The sequence below is a fragment of the Desmodus rotundus genome, chromosome 13 (assembly GCF_022682495.2).
Source record: "Desmodus rotundus isolate HL8 chromosome 13, HLdesRot8A.1, whole genome shotgun sequence".
NCBI lineage: Eukaryota > Metazoa > Chordata > Mammalia > Chiroptera > Phyllostomidae > Desmodus > Desmodus rotundus.
Window position 1 is genome coordinate 33,275,672 of NC_071399.1, and position 19,315 is coordinate 33,294,986.

The window sequence follows — 19,315 nt, forward strand, 5'->3', positions numbered from 1 at the left end:
CCATACATAATGAGACAAATTCAAAATATTTTAAAAATTGAATTAGTTAATTAAAATAAACAGCAGACATGAGAAAAAGGCATCCAGGTAGAGATATTCTGAAGCGTATTATTACAAATTGATGTAATGGAGTTATCTATACAAACTTGGTGACTGAGTCTATGAGGTTGAACTGTCAAGGGAGAAACCAAAAGGAAAAAGAACAAATTTCAGCATTAAGTCCTGGAATGTGCCCCCTTTACAAATAGAAAAATGTGGGAGTCACAATAGGGGTGACTCAAGAACAAGAAGCTAATAAAGGAGGAAAATGTTTTCTTAGTTGCTAAAGACGGAGGAGTTGGAAGAAGGAACAGTAAGGTCAATAGGATGCCTTGTTGCTCAGCTATGACAGAGAACAAAAACTGATAGGAGACCAATTGGTTTGGAGTTTGAAGGGCATTGATGTCCTTGGGAAAGGCTGTTTCAATGAGGAAATGTGAGCAGAAATTTTAGGATTATATTGTACACTTAAGAAATGTGGGCAAAGAAATGGTAGCATCACAATACTGTAGACATAAGGTGGGATGTACCATCTCTTTATTCTGATACTTCCTAACCACTTAGGTAATCTTTTTATAGTTATTTAATCTCTTTGAGATTCACTTTAGTCATTTGCAAAGTGAGGAAATTAATATCCATCTTTAGGTTTGGGATATAAATGGAAGTGATACTGATTTGCCTACATAGTGGTTTGGTACCTGGCATGCATCAGCCTCTTAAACATTCACCTTCCACTTCCTTCACCTCCCAAACCTCTTGGGATATAGATTTCAGTTTTATGAATTATGATGGTAAACACTTTGTTATATCCTGGCATACATCAACAAGTTCTTGTCCATGTAACAAATTAAAGGGTCAAGTTGAAGCCATGAAATGGTCCATTTCCTCATGTAAGGGGATATACCAGCAAACCAGAGTATACGTACACGTATATTGTGAATCAATGCAATGTTGTTTTTTTCACTTGAGGTGTTTTTATGCTAAACAGAAAGAAAGTAGAAAAAATTGAAATGTTAAATAATTGCATTACTATTGTATGAAGAAAAACCATTTTTATTTCAAAATCAATAATAGATTTTTTGAAAAAGGATTCTACTCTATGATTAAATCAATAGGTACAGAAGACAATTGTGAACACTTTTTTCCTAATTGTGTAGCACTTAAATTAAAATTTTAGTTTTGCAAAATTAATAGTAAAAATTATTTTAATTGCTTTAATATCCTTTTATTCCCCACACAAAATTTTTAAAGTTTTTAATAAAAATATTTTGGGTCCTATATTTAATATAAATTGTAATGAAATTAATGAATATTGTAGACTCTTGGTAGAGTTTTGATATTATTAGCCTAATTCAAATAGCACATCACAGCAATTTTGTTTAATACTTTACTAAATATCAACCCCTAAACTTTTAAGATAAATGTTAAAATATCTATATTTCAGATGAGGAGATTGCTTTTACAAAGGTTTATTATTTAAAGTTCTCAACTTTTTTCAACACACTCTCTTCTGTTTCTCTTTGCTTAGGAAAAGTATCCACTTCTTCAGAAAGTCCTATCAAGGTTGCATACTACTGTGGAAACTCTGGTTTGCATCTCCATCCTCATTTGAAGCAGATCCAGATCCAAGAATAATTTTCTGTGATCCCTACAATGAAAGGCTATGATGGTTAGTAAATATGAATAAACAAAGTGAATTAGGGGTCAATGGTCATAGAACTGAGGCCCAAAGTGGTGACCAGCAGTCCAAAGAACAAATTCCCAAGTTATGGCACAAAATCAATTTTAGTTTGTGTTTCATCCTGTATATGAGAAGACTGATCTGGCAGATGGGTATTGTAGGAGGAATGTTAACCATAAGACTTCTAGGAGACTTAATACTTTTCCAATGGGAAGTAGAAAGAGTTAGCGAGGATGACTCTTCTGAGAAAGCTGACTGTAAAGAGAAGTATATAATGGAAGTAGGGTCCTTATTTGGGGAGGGGTGGAAGGGCTTAATGCATTCTTTCAGTCACTGACATGATAATTGTCATATACTCTGTAGTATACAGATGGCAAACACAAGGCCTGTGGGCTGAATCCAGACCTCCACCTTATTTTATCCAGCCTGGCACCTTGTTTCTACCAGGCAGCAGCACTGAGCTCCTTGCCCCTAGTTAAGGAGTAGTTACATTTATACAGTCCTAAAATTGCATTTGGCCCTTTGAAGGCAACTGCGAGGCTGATGTGGCCCCCAGTGACAACTAGTTTGACACCCTTGCTGAAGTAGATGAAATGCTAGGCATGGGAGAGACAACAAGGAACAAGACACAATCATTCTTCTCCAAGATACCTTCTCCAGACACATGATGTGGTTTGAAGCAGTGAGTGGCTGGGGAGTTGGGCAACAATCCAATCCCTGAAGAGAAGGGCTTGGCCAGCTAAACCCAAGTCAGCTGGAATCCAGGGCAGAATTTCATTCTCAGAAGGGACTAATGGTACAAGACAGGAAACCAAGACAAACATTGAGTCCCAGACTAAACAAACATGATGGAGTAGAGGGGCAAGATTATAACTTGATAACAGGGAGTGTGCAGGGCCTCTGCACAGGTTCCAAGAAGGTCAGTCAGGAGGAGAGACTGACTTTAGTTCCCACCCTCTGAGAAGTGGACCTGCAGGCTGAAGAGCATCTGTGACTGGGTGGGACTTAGCCAGGATGAACTGAATTTTAGAGGACAATCATCCTATATGGTGTCTCTGAAACAGTCAATTTTAGTGTATATTTTTAAAAATTAGCTTTATTTCTGAAACTTTCACATTTCCTCTGTCCAAAAATTAAATTACCATGAATGTTAGAAAAGAAGTCCAAGTTAATTACATTTTTCAACAACGTAAAAATAACGATTATGTTTTCACTATATTCACTTCACTGAATACATCTTTGGTATTATCCTCCCAGATGTAAAAGAGAGACCAAACATTAACTGGAGTTCATAAACTTAAAGTTAGATTTTGGCAATGTCTATATGATACCCAAATATATAATCAAGTGCATCAAATGTCCTGGAGATTTAAAGTAAAATCTTTCAAGCTATTATATTTACTGATATGGGGAAAAATGGTCCATAAATTAAAATTTTTAGGTTGACCATCAGAATTATACCATTTTTTCTAATTTTCATGATTTTATAGTATAAATTACTAAAGCAATCCATATTTTAAGACACTATATAAAGGTCATTACTTGCAGGTGTTATTGGCAAAGATTATAGCTTTAGTTCTCTTGAACCCTAAGTACCTGAAATTCCACCAGAAATTTTAGCAGTTACTAAAAAACTTGTTTTTCATATCCATGAACTAACTTGATATATTTATCTATTGTATATGTAAGGCTATGTGTTTTGACCCACCAAAAAAAAGACCACCACGGTGGCCATAGGCTATCTTGAAAGACTGATATGGAAGGTATTTATAGTCAGGAAAATATATATTCTGCCATCATTATTGAAATGTTTGAAATACTTAGGTGGGTAAAGGGCAGAATGTTTTTGAAGTACACATTGAATCAGCAGTGAATCAGGACTGGGTAGTTCATTCATTCAACAAATATTTATTGATACCTGCTCCTTGCCATTTACAGTGTAGGCTGGGGTTAGAGAGAAGCCCAACTCAAAGGCTCTAACCTCAAGAAGCTCCCTTTTTGACCTGGCCAGTGCAGTTCAGTTGGTTGGAGAATGTCCTGTGTACCAAATGTTTGTGGGTTTGATTCCCAGTCAGGGCACATACCTGGGTTGCGTGTTCAATCCTCAGTTCAGGCATTGGTGATTCCTTCTCTCTCTCTCTTTCTCTTCCCCTTCTTCTCTTTCTAAAAAGCAATAAGAAATGTGCTTAGAAGAGGGGAGGGAAGGAAGGCAGGAAGGCAGGAAGGCAGGAAGGCAGGAAGGCAGGAAGGCAGGAAGGAAGGAAGGAAGGAAGGAAGGAAGGAAGGAAGGAAGAGAGGAAGGAAGGAAAAGAAAGAAACAGGTTCTTTCTTCAGGAGTCTGAAATGAGCACTCTCCTTGATCCACATCTATAGCTATATTAGGTGGCCAGCAGCAACCAAATAGCTAGCAAATTAAAGGGAGTTAAAACCCAGCAACAATCTCAGAAATTAATGCTAATACTACTAGCTCCTTCATTTAAAATATATTTTTGCAATCATTACATTCAATTTCATTCATTCATTCATTCACTCTTCATTCATAAAACTGTCTTATACGAGACATTCTGCTAGGTGCTACGATCACAAAGATTAATTTGAGCAATATCTGCCTTTGATGAATGAGACATGTAAACAAACATTACTGAATACACTAAGATACATATATATATATACACCACTACAGGGGTTCACAAGAAGGAGTGTTCAATTTTGTTTACAGGATGTAGAAAAGGCTTCTAAGAAGAGGAAATGTTTTTTAATGGAATTTAGCAGAAGTTTATTAGGCAATGAAGAACTTGAAGAAGCTCTCTCAGGCACAGGGAAAGCTAGGATAAAGGCATCAATGTTTTGGAAACAGTAAGTAAAGTGGCTGAGCAAAGAAATTTTGGCAACAGCCTGTACATGGCCCATGGAAGTGAGGAAGAAAGATGGGATGTATGGCATACAAAGATAGTCCAGTGTTGGTAGTAAAGGGCTCTGCAGCTTTTGTGGTGTTTAATTGGGACAACTGTAATAGAATGGTAAAAAAGATTAAATTAAAAATAGCATGTTTCATTTGATAGGATCATCCAATTTTTTACATGTAATTACTGAAAATCCTGTCTCTGTGTTTTCTTACATTTATTCTCATATAATTTGAAGTGTGGAGGAAATTACCATGTATATAGCCTTAGAAGATAATTATTTATTACTATATTATAATCTGCATACAGTGGTTATTAGCAGTCACTCTTCTCAGCCATAAAAGATCATTAATGAGGTGAAGGATTTAGATGTAGAGTGAGGGAAATATTTTTCAGGGTTTTATTTCAATGATGAAGAATACAATATATATCATATTTTAGTGAGGATGAACTGTGTGATAGCAAATATCAGTGTCATATATCATAAAGAGGATTTTGTCAAACATCATGTTTCATTGGCTGACAAAAAACTGTAAACTTCTCAGACACAGTCTCAGCCTGGCTACATAAATTTGGTGTCAATTTTACTGCCACCTGGTTAGTGAATTAAATATATTAAAATGAAAAGAAAAAAAAGCTGTGAAATAAATAAATATTAATACACATGCTTTTGTCCATAAATAAAATAGGGTGGAATTAATGATAACCAGATACTGAGCCCAAATGGGAAAAATAGAGCAAAAGTCTATAAAATTAATCCAAGGGAAGCTTTCCACTTTCTTCAGTTCAAATTTAGTTTTCCTGGGTATCTATGTTAGATAAGTCAATAGAAACTCTATGAGACAAGATTGATAAATAGATAGATTGATTTTTTTTTTATTTTATTGAGTATGGTGAACCCAAGATAATACTTTGTTTGATTGGTTTCATGAAAACACAAAGAGAAGAAAAGGGTCAAATAATAGAGCCCTCCCTTCTGAAATACATCAGGTTGACACTAAGTGACACTCCCTAATGTCAATGCACCCAGCCAGTTTTGATCAGCAAGCATTTATTTGTGTTCAGATCTGTGTGCCAGGCATTGTGCTGGTCAAGTGACTCATCAACTGTCTCATTATATTTTTGTTCAGGAATTCAACATCATTTCTACTTTTCCCCAACATATTCTATACAGAATTACTGGTATTAGGAAGGTGACCAATATGGTAGACTCTAGGAGAAAGAGATATGACCTGGGAGAGAGATCCCCAGCCCAGCCAGATTTCTGAGTTTACAGGGAATTAGCTAAGTATTTTATACTTATCTATAAGATCAGGTAAAGTTCCAGGAAGGTGAGGAAAAAAAAACCATGAGAGACATTTGAGTCAACAACAGGGCTTTAAACAAATATTACAGCCAGGACTTCCTAATCATTAGTACAATATGAGATTGAAAATGATATTTTATATAAATCAGATTTTGACATAAGGAAAACAGAAATGTATGTAAACTAGGTAAGTGCATTTGATAGAAGCTGAGGCTTGATTTTCTCTCACTCTGAGTCTATTCTAGCATTGAATGAATCAGTTCTCAGTTTATTTAACTGTTGCAGAAGAAATGAGATTAGCTCATCAGATTCTGGCCTAGTATTCTTTTTTATAAAGGTAGGGAAATTATGCCTACTAAGAATTCCATTTCAGTTCAATTATTCTCAGCTATAAAGAGCATCTGAAGTGGGAACAATAGAAAGGCATCAGGAGAACTTTAAGAATAAAAAGAGAAGAATTGGGTGTGCTCAGGTGGGTGCACTGAAGTGTTTAGCACTAAGTAGAAAATGCTTTTGCAGTGTAAATGTTTTTTTTTAATAGCAAGCAAACCAATGACACTTCCTTATTTTCTTGTATTTCAATCTGTATATCATCTATTTTCTTAACATTTTCCCCACCACAAAAAAATGGAGTTAAAAGTTTTATTTCTGTGAAGATTTATATGTGAGAACAAGACTCAGAAACAACTTTATTTTTTTTCTCAAACAGCCAGTATTCCAGGTAACAAATTATCATTGAGAAAAAGCTTACAGCCTAGCAACGGGCTGACTATTGCCTACCCGTCCATAATACACATTAAGTAGAAGGATCTGTCATTAATGAAACTCTGATCATTGTAGGAACAAAAGAATACATTTTTAACAATTACTGAAAATTTAATTAAATGATGACAAATATAAAGGACAAGTTAACTTCCCCATATTAAAAAAAAACAAAAACATTATTTATACATTTAAACCACTTTTCCAGCATACATTTTGTTTGCTGTAGAAATTGGACAATGCTGAGACAGGTATCAAGCCTTTGTATTCAAAACATTCCCAGCCGTTTGCTATTTATTAAGGAGGTCTCCATATTTTACAACCATTCTGCCTGGGACATTAGACTCTACATAAATATTTGTAATTCATTTTCTTTCTATCTTACTGAGAGAAGACCAAAAGGTTTGATGATTTATGTTAACTTGGCAAAGAACTAGTCAAATGTGTACCTGCAAGGGTGAGCAATAAAGATTTCTTATCTCATTTACTGCATGCTCAGAACAGTAGAATTCTAAAAGCTCATAATACTTATCAAAATGTATATTCTGAGCAAGATTTATTATTAGTGAATATTATTCTATCTTTGGTCATTTTACAATTTACTTTTTAATAACAAGGATATAGCCAAAAATAAAACACATGCTGCTTATTGAAAGAGCCATACCATTATCCCTTATCTATATCTATATTTGTACCTACCATAAATATAGGGCAGATATCCTTCATGATAGTAATAAATGCACTAATTACTGTGAGGCATCTACTCTCAAGACCAGTATCCTCTAATTGGAAAGTAATTTTTCCCCCTAAATTTGTAGCAACACTGGAACAAATTTTATCCTCAATTCTGTTGTTCTTTAAGTGTGTTTTATACTCTGCTTTCCTGGAATGGAGCTTTTGTTCTTTTTTATCATCTACACACAGGCACCAAGGGGTCTCTTTGCTGAAGAGGTTCCTCGGTGCTGAGGTTTTCATTGTGATAACCTAACCATTCAAGGATTTGCCCTTTAGATAGCCCCTTCAGACTGTTTAATGAAGTGAAGAGCTGGAAAAGGACTTTGTTCTCTCAATGCCTTTTCCACTGCTTGAAAAAACATTGTTTTATAGCACAGTGATAGAACATTTTTTATTCGATTCACCTACACTAATTGCATTTTTAAGAAATTGACATAATGCTTGAGAGAACAAGACCATCAGAGATATAAGGAGAAATGTTTCAATCATTGAATTTCAAAAGCAGAACATATGATTCAATATTGCAAAGCCACCTGTCCAATTTCTAAAAGTACCAGATTTTAATATTCACATGAAAAAATGCCATGATAGATTTAATAGAAATGCTTCACTATTGAACTAAGAATGTAGAGAAGCAAGCAGTGATCCAATTATGGGTAAAGGATTCCCTTTCAGACACATAAGCTGGAATTCTAGTTTAGCTGGGTGGTTCTGCGGTCCTGAAGGGTGCATCAGAAAACACAGTGATCCCTGGTGCAGAAAAACTCTTGCTAAATACAAAGTGCTGTTATTATCTTAATGGTTTGAGATATTCTTATCTGCAATCAGTTAAAAGAACACTTTCACAGCCAAAATAGTACAAAATTAACCTTTTAGAGAACTGCAAGACAGTTATACAGTATTTGAAATGAAGAACAATTTAAGGGAGCTATCAGAAGCTCTACATTCTCACCAGAATGAGGTTGAGGTAAATTGTGTGTGTAAGGTAAAAACAGAATACTATGTTCCACATCCTTAAAGCATCCTTTTTCTTGCCCAGGAAGCAGACACTTCAGAGAATAGAGTCTGTGATTGCCCTCACCAGGAGCAATGGGACTTCTTTCCATACCAACATGTGCATATCTTAGTGCATATGCCATGGGCCTTAACAGAGTTGGTAGAGGATAACTACTTTTAGAAAAGATCCAACCCTGTTTAGAAACTGCAGAATTTTTTAAGAATTAGTGTCCAGGAGCAATTAACATATCAAGTAATATACAATTTGACTGCCTGATATGACCAAATTGACAAAGAGAGATAAGAACATTTTACTGGACTTAAGAAGACCTGGATTCATATCTTAAGTATTCCAATACTTACTTGTGTGCTCTGAGTTAAATTATTGAACATTATTAGGCTGTTTTTCAGCTGTCGTATTGAAGATATTGGACCGGATCACTGAAATCAATTCTGAAGACTACAATGTTTAAAAGTTAATATATCTTAAGATTTAGCTCAATATATCTATTATTTTTGACATACTTTTCAATTTATAAAACCTTATGGATAAGATGCCCACAATAATGGAAATGTGGAAATAACAGGAAGAGTTATTAATAGATTTTGGAGAATTCATGACTATGTTAGTATTTTTAAAGTTGCAACATGAAAATAAAAACAGTGGATATACAGACTAGACTACAGATATGTAAATTACTGATAGGCACTTAGGCTGCTTCCAACACTTGGCCATTGTAAATTATGCTGCTATGAACATTGGGGTGCATAGGTTCTTTTGAATTGGTATTTAAGGGTTTTTAGTGTATAATCCCATCAGTAAATGAGTGGATCAAAAAATGTGGTACATTTTTACACAATGGAATACTACACAGCAGAAAGAAGGATCTCCTACCCTTAATGACAGCATGTATGGAAGTGGAAAGCATTATGCTAAGTGAAATAAGCCAGATGGTAATAGACAATACCATATAATCTCACCTGTGAATGGAATGTAATCAACAGAACAAACAAACAAACAAGATATAACCAGAGACATTGAAATAAAAAACAAACTGACAGTAACCAGAGGGTAGGGGAGAGGTAAATAATGGGGGAAAGAAGGGGAAAGGTTGTCAAGAACATGTATAAAGGACCCATGGACAAAGCCAAAGGGGGTAGGATGGAGGGTGGGAGTTGGGGGTCTGTGGGGCAGGGGATTGTGGTGGGGGAAAATGGAGACAACTGTACTTGAACAACAATAAAAAATGTAAATTAAAAAATAAGATGCATATGTCTCTACTGTTGTCCAGGCAATAAGATACATTGTGCCAGACATTGACCTAGGGGCTGGCATGCAATAATAAACTTGACCTAACTTCCATGTGCAGTCCAATTGGAAAAGCATGCAAATAAATTAGTGTGATCAATATTAGGACAAAGATTTCCTCCTAAATATATCTGTTGAGCTGAAAGGCCATACTATGAGTGGCACTAACACAATGTCTCAAGCTTTAGTAACAGCTCTCTGTTCAAAAACTTAACATTTTATGTGTCTCATTGGTTCTCACTCTTAGGCCTATGTCTGGAACATCCTTCCTTGGCCTCAAGGTTTCCCTGCCCACACTCATCTAGTTTAAGTACATACATCCTTCAGGGTGGCTCACAGGTGACGTCCCATTGCAACTGGCCATGGCCTCACCCTAGCACACTCTATTGCCATCATTCCCAAAGTGTAGTTCATTGGGCAGTAAAGTTACCTGGAAATTGTCAGAATGAAAATTCTCTGGCCCCAACCCAGACCTACTGAGTCAGCAGCTCTGGCAGTGGAACCCAGCTATTTGGTCAATGAAGCCCTCCAGATAAATCTGGTCCTGCTAACTCTGAAGAACTGCTCCTCCATTGTTTGTGCCTGTAGACTGTAAGCTCTGTATGTGCAGGGACCACATGTCAAGTCACTCTCCTTTTTTCAGTGTCTGGAGCATATTGGTTGATCAATAAATAATTTTCAATTACTCTGGTTATATTTTGCTTGCTTGTTTGTTTTATTGATTAGGTTCCACTTATAGGTGAGATTATATGGTATTTGTCTTTCACCACCTGGTTTATTTCACTTAGAAAAATGCTCTCCAGATCCATCCATGCTGTCGCAAAGGGTAGGAGCTCCTTCTTTCCTTTTGCTGTGTAGTATTATTACATAGTGTAATGAAATAAAATGGTGGGCATGAGAATAAGAAAAAAAAAAAAGAACTACAAATAAGTGGTTACAGAATAGACAGGGGGATGTTAAGAGCAAGTATGAGAAACGGAGAAGCCAAAGAATTTAAATGTATGACCCATAGACATGAACTAAAGGGGGGATTGCTGGAGGGAGGGGAGTAAATGGGGAAAATTGGGACAAATGTAACAGCATAATGAATAAAATACATTCTAAAAAAAGAAAAAATTTTGCATGAACAAAAATTAAAATGGTTTCCTAAAATATATTTTTCCTTTCACTAATTCCTTTTAAACCATTCATTTAAAACACTATAAAATATTTCACTTAGCATAATGCTCTCCAGTTCCATCCATGCCATTGCAAAGGGTATAAGCTCCTTCTTTCTCTCTGCTGCACAGAATTCCATTGTGTAAATGTACCATAATTTTAAAAAATAAATAAATAAAACACTATAAAATATTGTATAAATAGGTAGGTTATAAAGTTTAAATAAAAAAAACATCTTGCTATATTGACAGATCAATCTTCCTTAAAGCCCTTATCATGTATTTCCTTTCATAATAATTCCCAAAGGATTCTAGCAACTGATGTAGTTATATCAGTAGTTCTCTCACATTTGAGATGCTTTTGTCCCCAAAGGGATATGTGGCAATGTCTGGACATATTTTTGGTTTTGACAGGTTGGGCAGGGGGTGCTTCTGGCATCTGATGAACAGACACTGGGGATGCTGCTAAACATCCTATTGCATTGGCCAAAAAGTTTTTGGTTCTTTTTTTTCTGGAAGGTGGCTGTAGTAGTGTTTAGTTGTCTTTAACTTCATTTGAAATGATTTTATTAGGTTGTATTGTGACAGCTGTCATATCAGCATGCATTTAAAAAACTTATCAAATTGGTGAAGTTTTGTGTACCCATTTTAATATTAAAGATGGAAGACAATACACATTTTTAGCATATTATGCTTTGCTATTTTTACAATGGGAAAAACACAATGAAATGTGTAAAAAGACTTGTGTAATGTATGCAAAGTTGCTGTGACTGGCTGAATGTGTCAAAAGTGGTTCGCAAAGTTTCATGCTGGAGATTTCTTGTTAGATGATGCTCCATGACTGGGTAGATAAGTTGAAGTTGATAACAATCAAATGGAGACACTAACTGAAAATGATCAACGTTACACCACATGGGAGTTAGCCAACATACTCAAAATACTCAAGTCAATAAAGTTATTGTTGAAAATGAAAAATGTGTCTTTTATTTTACAGAAAAAGACATATGGATTTTGGGCTAACCCAATACAATGTCGAGGATAGCCTCCCACTATAAAGAATTATCTGGCCCAAAATGTCAATAGTGCCAAGGTTGAGAAATCCTGGTGTATGTAACTGATTCTAAAATCCTCTGGCACTCAATGCCCTTCATCAAGTATTTAACTTCCACACACAACCAAAGTTTTTCAAAAATTGTCCCTAATTTCCTCATCACACATTATCTCTTGCCAATGTAATTTTAACAATTTCTAGGACCTGAGCTAAACATTATAGCAATTAATTAGACATAATGTCTTCTCCTAATATTCCCTTAGACTTAGGTCCAGGCTATTGCTCAAGGTCTTTGTAATGACAGAACATCTGAAACAGCAATGCTGAACTTCCAGATCCAGCAGAATTACCTGTAAGGAGTGATGTTTTTATTCTTTACAGTGAAGATGATAATGAAAGCTCAACTGTCCCCAAGGTTAGGACATCAAAGATTCTTTTTTTTTCCCAGGGTGATTCATTGTGGAGAGGTAAATGAGAATATAGGCAATTCTTCCCTTTAAATCTCAATTGTCCCAATTGTAAAGCGAGAGGCTCAGACAAGATTAGTAATGTCTTATATTTGGAAAATATTTCCAGAAGTGCCTTTTACACACATGGCTGACACCATGAATTAACAGGCCACTCTCTACCACTGAGTTTAGAGATAGCTTCAAACTTTTCTTAACACAACATAGAGCATTAACTATTAGGTCAATAGCTGTTATTTATCATTTAGAAATGGCCTGGGAGAAATCCCAGGTAGGTATGTACATTCAACTTTATTGTTAATCCTGGGTTCCAGAAATTAAATGGTGCAGATATATCATTAGGTGTTGGTAATAATGGTTTCAAAGCAAAAATTTAAGTACTGACATAGTTAAGACAAAAAGGACAATTATTGGCTGCCTACTAAGTTAAGTTTTTACTGGTTGTAAAGGATTTAGTGGGATTGCCACATGAAAAGGTTTGGTTCTCAGATTACATGTGTGGAAGGTTGATTTTTGCCATATACTTAGAAGTTTAGAGGTTTGGAGGGTTAACTTACACTTACAACTAACAATAGATCAATGTATAAACCAGCATGTCACATTACAATGTTAAAGGGGAGAAGTATGATCTACAGAGATCAAAATACCTGAATGTACTGTGCAGAATTTACAGTTTAACTGTGTGGTTTTCAGGGAACCCAAGGATTGGTAGGAATCAGAGCAAGATTTCAATAATGTTAACAAATAATTTTCCCAGATAATATCAAACCTAGTGAGCTCTCCAGGTTTTGAAATTGAGCATACTGCTCTGGTAATTGGATTTCTCTCCTTGAATGCATAGTATAATTTTGTATTTTCTGAATTCTGTTTTTCTGATCTCTCTCAATTTACACTTTTTTGGTTAATACTGACCCTTTTTCATATAGTCAATGCTCTAATTGTATCAGAAAACACACTATTAATGATTATAGTATTAGATTTCTGCTTTTCTGAGTTTCACTATCTCTCACTGTAAGTTAACATTCAGTAGACTATTTAATAAGGATAAAATGTATTTGTAATTTCTAGGGTCATATTGCTATAAATCAATATCCATTGAACTTAAATCTGATACCATTATTTCTGCTGATTTCTGTATAACATCTAGCTTAGTACTAAGTTCTAGGTGACAATAGACAATTGTTAACACATTCAAACAAAAAGTGAATACTGAAGACAAAAAACCATTTTCGGTGTACCTAATGCTAAATGTCAGGTTCACTAATTTTTTCTCATAGAATTACTAGTTTGACTAATGTTTCTAAATCACATAGACATACATTATTTCTCAAAATTAATATTTTTGCTTACAAATTAAATAACTTTAAAATCTTTCTTTAGGAAATTGATTTTTTGAGCTATTGAGCATTTCCCCTCATACTTAGTGATAAGCATAGAGTATAAATTTCTGAGAACTTGGGGGTCAGTCATTGACAGTCATACAGTATCTTTTCACATTTCACTCTTTGAATCCAGATCTCATTTTCCTCTAGAAAACATTTTTTTTCTTCCCCACAAACATATGCTTTAAAAGCAATATTCTAGACCAGTAATTTTTCAACCTTTTTCACCTGATGGCACACAAACTAATTACTAAAATTCTGCAGCACACCAAAAAACATTATTTTTCCTGACCTGACAAAAATAGGTATAATTTTGATTCATTCACACTGAGCTATTGTTGTGTTGGCTGTTATAATTTTTTTATTTGATAATCTAAGGGAAAAGAGGTTGACGTTGCTTACTAAATAGTTGGGTATTGCATGTTTTAGAAATTCTTGTAGCACACCTGTTGAAAATCACTATTCTTAAGATATAATCATACAAAGCTAATCCAGAAAAACCACCACCACTAAGCCATTATTTGGTGCCCTCAGCATTTAGCATCATGTCTAAAGTCAAGTCGCAGAAGGAAAAGCAGCAGTTCAAGAAGGGTGGTGGGGATCGGTAAAGAGGTGCACACAGTTCCATTCTTTCTGATTCAAAACTGCTGCCATTACGCAACTATTTGCGGCTATTTTAATATGTTTTTTTTAACTTTATTAGAAATCTCCCACATGTTCCTAAATGAGCTGCCTTTTAGGTGAACAAACACTCTGTAGCATCCTAAGTGCAGCAGGCTAGGTCTATGGTGAAGTCACCACAGCAAAATGATGCTGAGAGGTCCAACACACTCTGATTGCCCTCTCGGTATAAAGGTTCATTTCAGGGAAAAACAGACTTTTTAAAAAATTATTTTATTGTTGTTCAATTACAGTTGTCTGCATTTTCCCCCCACCACTCCCCCACTACCCCAGCCAAACCCACCTCCCTCCCTTGCTTTCACCCTCCCCCTTGGTTTTGTCCATGTGTCCTTTATAATAGTTCCCTCCCCCCTCCCCACTGGTTATTGTTGGATTGTTCTTAATTTCAATGTCTCTGGTTATATTTTGTTTGCTTTTTTCTTTTGTTGATTATATTCCAATTAAAGATGAGATCATATGGTATTTGTCCCTCACCACTTGGCTTATTTCACTTAGCATACTCTCTCCAGTTCCATCTATGCTATTGCAAAGGGTAGGAGCTCCTTCTTTATCTCTGCTGCATAGTATTTCATTGTGTAAATGTACAATAGTTTTTTCATCCACTCATTTACTGATGGGCACTTAGGTTGCTTCCAGTACTTGACTATTGTAAATTGTGTTGCTATGACCATTGGGGTGCATAGGTTCTTTGCAATTGGTGTTTTAGGGTTCTTAGGGTATAATCCCAGCGGCAGAATTGCTGGATCAAAGGTCAGTTCCATTTTTAGTTTTCTGAGGAAATTCCATACTGGGAAAACCAAAATTTTGTCTACTTGCAAAATTTGTTGTGCTATTGAGGAAAATTGAGGGAGTGCTTATGATTTAGCACAAACCTTTGTTTGAAAGACACACAAACCATAAATCTATTGAAGGTGAGTGAATTGTATCAATGTCACCAACTAGTGATTGTTGCATTGAATGTGGCAGTGTAAATAATACATTTATTTAAAGTGTTTTAGTCCTTTGGTTTCAAATCAGGCAAGAGTAGCTAGAATGACCTATTCCAGTTCTGTGACTTTCTGAAAGTCAATGCTGGTGGTGATAATTTTAGATAAATAAAACCTTCATTGGTTCGGAGAACTTGTACATTATTCTTTCCTAAGAATTATTCATCCACTACAGCAAATTGTATGATTTAGCATCTTCTCCTACCAGGATTTCATATTCCTTCCTTGAGAGCATACTAAGTTTTATACTTAAATCTTTTTGTAATTTTAAAGTATGTAATGGTTGTCTTAAAATCTAATGAAAATGGGTAAAAAATGTATTTGTACTATTCAAATATAAATTATCTGTGAGAAAGAAAATATTTTAAATATCTAGAAATATTGTTTATAATCAAAATAAAAGTGACACATTTGATATTAGACACTTAAAAATTGTTTGTTTTGATATTCATTCATGAAATTGATTAGAACTATATCTTACTTTCATGTTGTTTTTTTTAGAAGAAAATAAATATTTAAGAAATTTGAATGACGTCAGGGCTGACTGGGATACCATGCCAATAAATTTTGAAAAAACAGCCAACAGCAGAGTACTGAGAAGTGCAATGTTACTTCATCACTGCAGAAATAAAAGTACATGTCCAATGTTTCATGTCATTTAACCATACTTTCCTGAGCTCAATGAATCTAAAATATATAGTTTGACAAAAGTAATTAAACTGTGGACATTTTTGAGTTATTTTGATATTTGAAATGAGAGCTTGTCTACCTTACTGTTTCTCATCCATCAAACTTATTTTTTTAACTTGAGGTGACCTTAAAGTTACTCACACACAGTAACCTTGAAGGCCAGTTCTGAAACTCTGATAAGTAGCTCTTCTGTGAGATTTCCTTGACAGGGAAAATAAGATTGCAGGCTCATTCATTTTCACTGGAAACTGAGGACATTGAGATAGATATGGGCTTTGCACAAAAGCAGCTTGTCCTCAAAGGCAGTTCTTTTATGGGTCATATAGATATATCCAAGCCATTCCCTCACTGCTGGTTCCAGAAACAATTCAGGAAACAGGAAGCAAAAGCTACATTGTCCTTGAAATAAAATACATGATCTTATCTCACAAGAATCTTGATTAGAAGTGGTGTGTCAGGTACTCTCCTAATATGTCCACGATATATTTATAATGTCCTATCTTCTTCCAAGCTGCCATTCTAAAAAGATATTCCAATAGCAATAACACTACTCAAATTATTTTGATTGCCAAATTATTGAAATAATGTCAAATGTGTGCAAAATACAATGCTAGATGGTACAAGGATATATAACATGCTTATAGTGGCACAGATACAGATCTTAACTTCCAAATAAAAGATAGCTTGTGTATTAAAGAACTGAATTTACTTTGTTCTACAACAGTAGTTCTCAAATTGTGGTCTTCAGATCATCATCATCAGCAGCAGCACCTGGGAACTTGTTAGAAACTCCTATGATATCCCAGCAATCTGCATTTTAATAACCCAGCAGGGGGCTTTGATGCACACTAACTTTTGGGAACCACAGTTCTATTTTTTTAATGGTTACAAAAACCTTATATTTATTTCTTCATTGAACCAAAATGGGAAACATAATTCTCTTTCAGAGCTAGATAAAAGTGAGAATTATTTAAGATTTTTTGCCATTTTGGTTTTTAAATATATTTTATTGATTATGCTATTACACTTGTCCCATTTTCCCCCTTTATTCCCCTACAACCTGCACAACCTCTCCCACCCACATCCTCCCACCCCCTTAGTTCATGTCCCTGGGTCATACATGCATGTTCTTTGTCTTCTATGTTTCTTATACCATCCTTAACTTCCCCCTGTCTATTTTCTAACTAATGTTTATGTTACTTATTCCCTGTACCTTTTCCCCCATCCCCTCTTCCCTGCTGATAACCCTCCATGTGTCCCCATTTCTGTGATTCTGTTCCTGTTCTACTTGTTTGCTTAGTCCTTTTTCGGTTTTGTTTTGTTTTTTTAGGTTTGGTTGTTGAAAGTCATGAGTTTGTTGTCATTTTACTGTTTATACTTTTGATCTTCTTCTTTTTCTTACATAAGTCCCTTTAACATTTCATATAATAAGAGTTCATTTGTGGGGGGGAACAGTCTAGCAGTGGCCAGGGGGGAGTGGGGTGGGGACAGTGGGAAGAGGGGATTGCAGGAACTATTATAAAGGACACATGGACAATATCGGGGGGGATGGTTGGGGTGGGAGAGGGAGGTGGGTTCAGCTGGGGTGGGGGGAGGGAAGGGGAGAAAAGGCATACAACTGTAATTGAATAACAATAAAAAATAAATTAAAAAGAAAAGAGTTCGGTGATGATGCACCCTTGAACTTGACCTTATCTGGGAAGCACTTTATCTGGCCTTCCATTCTAAATGACAGCTTTGCTGGCTAGAGTAATCTTGGATGTAGGTCTTTGACTTTCATGACTTGGAATACTTCTTTCCAGGCCCTTCTTGCTTATAATGTTTGCTTTGATAAATCAGCTGAGAGTCTTATGGGAACTCCTTTGTAGGTAACTGTCTCCTTTTCTCTTGCTGCTGCTTTTAAGTTTCTCTCCTTATCTTTCATCTTGGGGAATGTAATGATGATGTGCCTTGGTGTGTGCTTCCTTGGATCCAACTTCTTTGGGACTCTGAGCTTCCTGGACTTCCTGGAAGTCTATTCCTTTGCTAGATTGGGGAAGTTCTGCTCCATTATGTTTTCAAATAAGTCTTCAATGTCTTGCTATTCCTCTTCTCCTTCTGGCACCCCTATGATTAGAATGTTGGAGTGGTTAAAGTTGTCTCGGAGGTTCCTAAGCCCCTCTTCATTTTTTGAATTCATGTTACTTCATTCTGTTCTGGTTCAATGTTTATTTCTTCCTTCTGCTCCAAACTGTTGATTTGAGTCCTGGTTTCCTTCCCGTCACTGTTAGTTCCCAGTACAGTTTTCTTTATTTCACTTTGTATAGCCTTCACTTTTTCTTCTAATTTGTGACCATACCCCACCATTTCTGTAAGCATCCTGCTTATCAGTGTTTTGAAGTGTGCATCTCATAAGTTGGCTATCTCTTCATTGTTTAGATGTATTTTTTCTGGAGCTTTGATCTTTTCTTCCATTTGGGCCATTTTTTTTTCAGTGCAGTTGTTACATAGTAAGGGGCAGAGCCTTAGGTATTTGCCAGGGCTGGGCAACCCACATCGCTGCCTTGTGGCACTATACATGGGGGAAGGGTCTGAGAAAGAACAATGCTGCTTGCTCTGCTCTCTGCCAGCTTTCAGTCACTTCTGCCACTACCCACAAGCAAATTGGGACTTTCTGGTGCTGATTCCTAGGTGAGTGGTCTTGTGTATGTTCTAGGGCCCTGTGGGTCTCTCCAATGAGTCTGGGAATTTTTCCTGCCATCTCAACTCCCACAGGTTTTTTCAGTCAGAGGTTTTGAAGCTTTATTTCTCTGAACTGGAAACCTGGGTTGTGAGGTCTATCTCACTCCCATGTTGTTCCTCCTGGTTTATCTGCACTCAGATGAGGGACTGCCCAGTCTGCCAGCCACTGCCTTGAACACCCCAGTCCTCCAGCCACCGTCTTGCCTCGAGTCCTCTCCAACCTGGTGACTGTCTCCGCCCCTCCTACCGGTCTGGATGAATGTTCCTTCTTTAACTCCTTGACTGTCAGACTTCCACACAGTTCCTGGCAGTTTTGGTTGTTTCTTTTTGTTTTTAAATTTGTTATTGTCCTTCTTTCGGTTGTGCGAGGAGGCACAATACATGCCTTCATCTTGACCGGAAGTCTAGAACCACTGTTCTATAGAAGTGTTTCTCATAGTTTGGGTGCA

The 19,315-nt window shown here is 36.0% G+C and overlaps 1 long non-coding RNA gene across 1 annotated transcript in view; it reads right to left on the reverse strand.

The window, feature by feature from the left end:
* Positions 1-19,315, reverse strand: part of LOC128779848 (uncharacterized) — a 108,672-nt gene that overhangs the window by 37,491 nt on the left and 51,866 nt on the right. The window contains exon 2 of the long non-coding RNA XR_008425928.2: positions 3,805-3,883. This is a non-coding gene — a long non-coding RNA (uncharacterized lncRNA). The remainder of the gene's footprint in view (positions 1-3,804; positions 3,884-19,315) is intronic.